Source organism: Colobus angolensis, unplaced genomic scaffold (genome assembly GCF_000951035.1).
Source record: "Colobus angolensis palliatus isolate OR3802 unplaced genomic scaffold, Cang.pa_1.0 Scaffold46, whole genome shotgun sequence".
Lineage (NCBI taxonomy): Eukaryota > Metazoa > Chordata > Mammalia > Primates > Cercopithecidae > Colobus > Colobus angolensis.
This window is the reverse complement of record NW_012118043.1, coordinates 7,978,495-7,986,484: the sequence shown is the minus strand read 5'-3', so window position 1 is coordinate 7,986,484 and position 7,990 is coordinate 7,978,495. Positions and strand designations below refer to the sequence as shown.

The 7,990-nt window shown below is 44.5% G+C and overlaps 1 pseudogene; it reads left to right on the top strand.

Annotated features, from left to right (window-relative positions):
- Positions 1 to 4,612: 4,612 nt before the first annotated feature.
- Positions 4,613 to 5,400, top strand: LOC105523403 (annotated as a pseudogene).
- Positions 5,401 to 7,990: the final 2,590 nt, after the last annotated feature.

The window sequence follows — 7,990 nt, the reverse complement described above, 5'->3', positions numbered from 1 at the left end:
CTCTACTAAAAATACAAAAGTTAGCTGGGTATGGTGGTGCATGCCTGTAATCCCAGCTACTAGGGAGGCTGAGGCAGGAGATCCCTTGAACCCAGGAGTCAGAGGTTGCAGTGAGCTGAGATTGTGCCACTGCACTCCAGCCTGGCGACAGATCGAGACTCCATCTCAAAAAAAAAAAAAAAAAAAGAATTAATGGTCAAGGCCAAGCAGGGTGGCTCACACCTGTAATCCCAGTACTTTGCGAGGCCGAGATGGGTGGCTCACTTGAGGTCAGGAGCCACTGTACCATCACGTACAAATTACAGAGATATTAGACAATACTTGTGAGCAAAATGAAGACCTGAAATCCAGAAGCTCCTCAGTTAGAAAAAATATTAATAGCCTGTGGGTGGTGGCTCATGTCTGTAATCCCAGCACTTTGGGAGGCCAAAGTGGGCAGATCATCTGAGGTCAGGAAGTCAAGACCAGCCAGGCCAACATGGTGAAACCCTACGTCTGCTAAAAACACAAAAATTAGTCGGGAGTGGTGGCAGGCACCTGTAATCCCAGCTACTTGGGAGGCTGATGCAGGAGAATCGCTTGAACCTGGGAGGCAGAGGTTGCAGTGAGCCGAGATCGTGTCACTGCACTCCAGCTTGGGCAACAGAGTGAGATTCCATCTCAAAAAATAAAAACAAAATAAAAATTTAAAAAGGAAAAATATTAATAATGGAATGGTGGGTGAAGGTGCACATCAAGAGTTAAGACAACTTGGCCAGGTGCTTTGGTTCACGCCTGTAATCCCAGCACTTTGGGAGGCTGAGGCCGGCAGATCACTCAAGCCCAGAAGTTTGAGACTAGCCTGAGCAACATGGCAAAATCTTTCTCCACGAAAAATACAAAAAGTAGCCAGACATGGTAGCACACACTTATAATCCCAGATACTGGGGAGGCTCACTTGAGCTCAGGAGGTCCACACTACAGAGAGCCAAGATGGTGCCACTGCACTCCAGCCTGGGTGACAGAGCAAGACCCTGTATCCAGAAAAAAAAAAAAAGAATTCCAGTTGGTTATCCCCAGGAACTCTCGCTCAAAATTTAAGGGGAATGATAACTATTTAGCTCATAAATACGGAACTTAACTTTTGAAAATATATAACTAGGCCGGGTACGGTGGCTCCTGCCTATAATCCCAGCACTTTGGGAGGCCAAGGCAGGCAGATCACAAGGTCAGGAAGGGCAGATCATGAGGTCAGGAGTTCGAGACCATCCTGGCCAATATGGTGAAACCCCATCTCCACTAAAAATTACAAAAATTAGCTGGGTATGGTGGTGCACACCTGTAGCTCCAGCTTCTCGGGAGGCTAAGGCAAGAGAATAGCTGCGGCCGGGCGCGGTGGCTCAAGCCTGTAATCCCAGCACTTTGGGAGGCCGAGACGGGTGGATCACGAGGTCAGGAGATCGAGACCATCCTGGCTAACACGGTGAAACCCCGTCTCTACTAAAAATACAAAAACTAGCCGGGCGAGGTGGCGGGCGCCTGTGGTCCCAGCTACTTGGGAGGCTGAGGCAGGAGAATGGCGTAAACCTGGAAGGCGGAGCTTGCAGTGAGCTGAGATGCGGCCACTGCACTCCAGTCCGGGCGACAAAGCGAGACTCCACCTCAAAAAAAAAAAAAAGAGAATAGCTGGAATCCGGGAGGCAGAGGTTGCAGTGAGCCAAGTTCGTGTCACTGTACTCCAGCTTGGGCAACACAGTAAGACTCCATCTCAAAAATAAAAGAAAAAGAAAATATATAACTGCAGCCAGGTACGGTGGCTCAACACTTTGGGAGGCTGAGGTGGGTGGATCACCTGAGGTCAGGAGTCCAAGACCAGCCTGGCCAACATGGTGAAACCTCATCTCTGCTACAAATCCAAAAATCAGCCGGGTGTGTGGCATGCGCCTGTAATCCCAGCTACTTGGGAGGCTGAGGCAGGAGAATCGGCTTGAACCCAGGAGGTGGAGGTCGCAGTGAGCCGAGATCGAACCACTGCACTCCAGCCTGGGATACAGAGTGAGACTCCATCTAAAAAAATATATATATATATATATATATATATCACTGCAGAAAAACCTTTTAGTTAACAAACTACATTTTTTTCAGATAACACAATGGCAGCAATTTGTAATAGTTTATGAAGCTACAAGAAAACACTGACTTTAATAGTATCTAAATACAACGCCTGCCTGTGGTCCCAGCTATTCTGGAGGCTGAGGTGGGAGGATCGCTTGAGCCCAGGAGTTTTAGGCCAGCTGGGCAACACAGCAAGACTCTGTCCCTAAAACAAAAAATAAAAATAAATACAATGCCTATACTAAATCAAGAATAAACAATTTTAAATGACCATATTTCAACTATTTAATGAAATATGACCACTTAAAATAGTTATTGTGTAACTATGAACACGTAACTTGTCAGATGTAATAGTAGACTGGCTACAGAAAAAAAAAACAGCCGGGCAAGGTGACTCACATCTGAAATACCAGTACTTTGGGAGGCCGAGGCGGGCAGATCACGAGGTCAGGAGATGGAGACCATCCTGGGCAACATAGTGAAACCCCATCTCTACTAAAAATACAAAAATTAGCTGAGCGTGGTGGCGCATGCCTGTAATGGAGGCTGAGGCAGGAGAATCACTTAAACCAGGGAGTCAGAGATTGGAGAGCCGAGATGGTGCCACTGCACTCCAGCCTGGCAACAGAGCAGGCTCTGTCTCAAAAAATAATAATTAAAAAAAATTAAAAAATAAAAAAACTATCAATAGGCTAACTTATTAAACAAACAGTAAAGGAAAACTTCAAATTGGATTATATTTATAATTCTGATAATCTGAAATACTAATTACTTAAATCACAAAAGCTCAATCATTTAAGCAAGTAAAGTACAAATGTATCAAAATGGAGTTTGACCTCTTGTTGACAGTTACCAATGACTCAGCAGGTAAGGAATTCATGGAATTCAGGTCTTCAAGGTCTAGAAAGCATTGTAGCTAAACCACCCAGTTAATACCAAATCATCTGCTGGTTGATTTATCTAACTCCTTCTTCCATCCTTCCTCAACTTCACAACTGCCATTACTTCTAAGTAGCAGGAGAAGGAGATAATTATGAAATCAGTAAATATTATAAATTAGTTATTAGAAATACAAGAAAAAACTGTGGTCAGGAATGTGGTTAAACTGTAGTTTAAAATAAAGCCTTTGGATTACCCATGGATTTAGTTTAATCCATATAATCCTCCCCCTACAGGCATGGATAATCAGGATCGCATTTCCCTTGAGGGCAAATCAGCATGTGCCTGGTGGTCTCCCGAATGCCTGAAGCACCAGAAGACAGACTACAGGACCACGGATGCTGTCCTTCTCGGGTCTGCACTAGGGAGAATTCTGAGTGCAGACCTACCTCTAGCAATACTATAATGTAGGAGATGACTGTTGAGATTAACATTCTTGATTCTAGCAGTAAGCTAGCTACTCCCAGTTAAAGGGTCAACCTCATGGGATCTGCTAAATATCTGAGGAGCTGTTAAAAGAAAATAAGGAGATATGGCCAGGCTTTGTGGCTCACGCCTGTAATCCCAACAATTTGGAGGCTGAGGCAGGTAGACCCACCTGAGGTTGGGAGTTTGAGACCAGAAGAATCGCTTGAACCCGGGAGGCAGAGGTTGCAGTGAGCTGAGATCACACCATTGCACTCCAGCCTAGGCAACACGAGCGAAACTCCACCTCAAAAAAAAAAAGAAAGAAAGAAAGAAAAGAAATGAAGAAGTTATACATCTCAGGGAAAAGGGGGGTCACAAAAAGAAAGATCCTAGGCTGGGTGCCATGACTCACACCTGTAATCCCAGCTCTTTGGGAGGCCAAGGCAGGCAGATCACTTGAGCTCAGGAGTTTGAAAACAGCCTGGGCAACATGGCGAAACCCTGCCTCTACAAAATACCAAAAAAAAAAAAAAAAATTAGCTGGGCATAGTGGTGCATGCCTGTACTCCCAGCTACTCAGGAGGCTGGAAGGATCACTTGAACATGGGGAGGTCAAGGCTGCGGTGGGCCATGATTGCACCACTGCACTCCAATCTGGGTGACAAAGTGAGACTCTGTCAAAAAAAAAAAAGATTTGAGAAGGCAGCTAAGGAGATGGGAAAGGACTCCTTCAAGTATGCCTGGGTGGGTCTTAGATAAACTAAAGCTGAGCATGATCATGGTATCACCACTGATATCTCCCTATGAAAATATGAGAACAACAAGTATTACATGACTATCACTGATGCCCCAGAAGACAGAGACTTTATCAATAACATGATAATAGGGACATCTCAGGCTGACTGCTGTTCTGATTGTTGCAGCTGGTGTTGGAGAGTTTAAAGCTAGTATCTCCAGAAATGAGCAGACCTTTCAGCATGCCCTTCTGGCTTATACACTGAGTGTGAAGCAACTAATTGTTGGTGTTAACAAAATGGATTCCACTGAGCCACCCTACAGCCAATAGAGATATAAGGAAATCATTAAGGAAGTCAGCACTTACATTAAGAAAATTGGCTACAACCCTGACACAGTAGCATTTATGCGAACTTCTGGTAGGAACAGTGACAACATGCTGAAGCCAAGTGATAATATGCCTTGGTTCATGGGACAGAAAGTCGCCTATAAAGATGGCAATGCCAGGGGAACAATGCTGCTCGAAGCTCTGGACTGCATCCTACCACCAACTCATCCAACTGACAGACCCTTGCATCTGTCTCTCCAGGATGTCTACAAAACTGGTGGTATTGGTACTGTGCCTATAGGCCAAGTGGAGACTGGTGTTCTCAAACCTGGAATGGTGGTCACCTTTGCTCCAGTCAATGTTACAACTGAAGCAGTCTGTTGAAATGTACCATGAAGCTTTGGATGAAGCTCTTCCTGCAGACAATGTGGACTTTAATGTTAAGAATCTGTCTGTCAAAGATGTTCATCATGGCAATGTTGCTGGTGACAGCAAAAATGACCCACCAATGGAAGCAGCTGGCTTCACTGCTCAAGTGATTATCCTGAACCATCCAGGCCAAATCAGTGCTGGCTATGCCACTGTACTGGATTGTCACATAGCTCACGTTGCTTGCAAGTTTGCTGACCTGATGGAAAAAGATTGATCACCATTCTGGTAAGAAGCTGGAAGATGGCCCTAAATTCTCAAAGTCTGGTGATGCTTCCATAGTTGATATGGTTCCCGGCAAGCCAATGTATGTTGAGAGATTCTAGGACTGTCCTCCTCTGGGTCATTTTGCTGCTCATGATATGAAACGGAGAGTTGCTGTGGGTGTCATCAAAGCAGTGGACAAGAAGGCTGCTGGAGCTGGCAAGGACACCAAGTCTGCCCAGAAAGCTCAGAAGGCTAAATGAATATTATCCCTAATACCTGCCACCCTAGTCTTAATCAGTGGTGGAAGAACAGTCTCAGAACTGTTTGTTTCAATCAGCCATTTAGGTTTAATAGTAAATGATTGGTTAATGATAACAATGCACTGTAAACCCTTCAGAAGAAAAGGAGAATATGTTATGGACCATTTAGGGTTTTTGTTTTTTGTTTTGTTTTGTTTTGTTTTTTGGAATGTGGCAGTTTTAAATTACTAGCTTTTAAAATCAGTAGTTTTTAATGGAAACAACCAGACTAAAAATTGGTCACAGAATTTTGAGACCCATCAAAGCAAAGTTATTGAGAAAAAAAAGACATATGGTAACTCTAAACCAAATAGTTCAGAGCATACATACACATACATTCTTACAACGTATACACTCTCTGACACACGCGTGCAACGAGAGGGTCTCAGATTCAAAAACTAAGTTGTCTGATTAAACTAAAAATTCCTGGACAGGTGCAGTGGCTTATGCCTGTAATCCCAGCACTTTGGGAGGCCACAGCGGGTGGATTACGAGGTCAGGAGATAGAGACCATCCTGGCTAATACCGTAAAACACCATCTCTACTAAAAAACTACAAAAAAATTAGCTGGGCGTGGTGGCAGGCACCTGTAATCCCAGCTACTCAGGAGGCTGAGGCAGGAGAATGGTGTGAACCTGGGAGGCGGAGCTTTCAGTGAGCTGAGATCGCACCACTGCACTCCAGCCTGAGCAACAGAGCGAGACTCAGTCTCAAAAAAAAAAGGTACCTGATAGAATAGTAACTCTAGGGTCTCTGGTTACTCTCTAATTTGCCCAAATCTGGAACCAAAAAAAGGGGGAATGTGTTCAGGATATACATTGTACATTCAATCAAAAGATTTTATAACTAATTTCATTCCTACATTTATTCACTCAACATTAACTAAATTTTCCAGGCATTGTTCTAGTTCCTGAAAATACTCCAGGGAAGACAAGGTCCCTGACATCATGGAGCTTATATTATATTGGAGGAAAAAGACCATAAATAAATGAACAAGAAAATAAGCAAGCTGGGAGAGGCAAAATGTGCCTAAAGCTACTGGGGAGGCTGAGGAAGGAGGATCACTTGAGACCAGGAGTTCAAGTCTGTAGTACCCTATGACACCACTTGTGAATGGCCACTGAACTCCAGTTTGGGAAACATAAGGAGACCCCGCCTCTAAATAAATTTTTTTTTTTTTCTCGGATGGAGTTTCACTCTTGTTGCCCAGGCTGGAGTGCAATGGTGCAACTTGGCTCACTGCAACCTCTGCCTCTCGTGTTCAAGCGATTCTCCTGCTTCAGCCTCCAGAGTAGCTGGGATTACAGGCGCATACCACCATGCCTAGCTAATTTTTTTTTTTTTTGTATTTTTAGTAGAAATGGGGTTTCGCCATGTTGGCAAGGCTGGTCTCGAACTCCTGACCTCAGGTGATTCACCCACCTCGGCCTCCCAAAGTTCTGGGATTACAAGCGTGAGCCACCGTGTCCAGCCAAAATTTTATATATATATATATATTTTTAGCACTCAGATTATGACAGATAAAAGAAAAATTTAATAAAAATAAATAAAGGCCGAGATGGGTGGATTGCTTCAGCCTAGGAGTTCAAGACCCCTGAGAAACATAGCAAGATCCCATCTCTATTTTAAAAATAAAATAAAATAAAAATAAACAATAATTCACTGACATGCAGATAAAGTTTGCATTTGCTTTAGTGTAATGAGAATCCACTGGAACAGAAGAATAAGTAAAAATCACTCTGACTGCTGTGTGAAAAATAGAATAAGAACAGAGACAAGGAGACCAGTTATGAAGGCACTACCCAGGAAGAATTGGGGTAGTGGGAATAAAAATAAAATGAAAATAAACATATGTAGGATATATTTTGGAAGTAAAATTCAGAGTGTGCTCAAGGACTGGCTGTGTGTACAGTGAGGGAGGATGAGACAAAGGGATAAACTGAACATAACCACTATATTTTACACTCAAACCGGATGGGAAGTGGGGCAGAGGGGTGCTATTATGACATGAAAACTACTAGGGTTAGCCGGGCGTGGTGGCTTGCGCCTATAATCCCAGCTACTTGGGAGGCTAAGACAGGAGAATCGCTTGAACCCAGGAGGTGGAGGTTGCAGTGAGGCGGAGGTTGCAGTGAGCCGAGATCGCACCACTGCACTCCAGCCTGGGTGACAGAGCAAGACTCCCTCTGGCGTGCGGGAACGAGGGGAAAAGAAAAGCGCTGGCCAGACTCCGTGGCTCATGCCTATAATCACCAGTACTTTGGGAGGCCAAGGCGGGCAGATTACAAGGTCAGGAGCTTGAGACCAGCCTGACCAATATAGTGAAACCTGTCTCTACTAAAAATACAAAAATTAGCCGGGAGTGGTGGTGTGCGTCTGTAATCCCAGCTACTCAGGAAGTTGAGGCAGGAGAATCCCTTGAACCTGGGAGGCGGGGATTGCAGCGAGCCAGGATGGCGCCACTGCACTTCAGATTGGGCGACAGAGCTAGACTCCGTCTCAGGGAAAAAAAAAAAAGGGAAGCTGAGGTAGCAGGCTCTCTGGAGCCCAG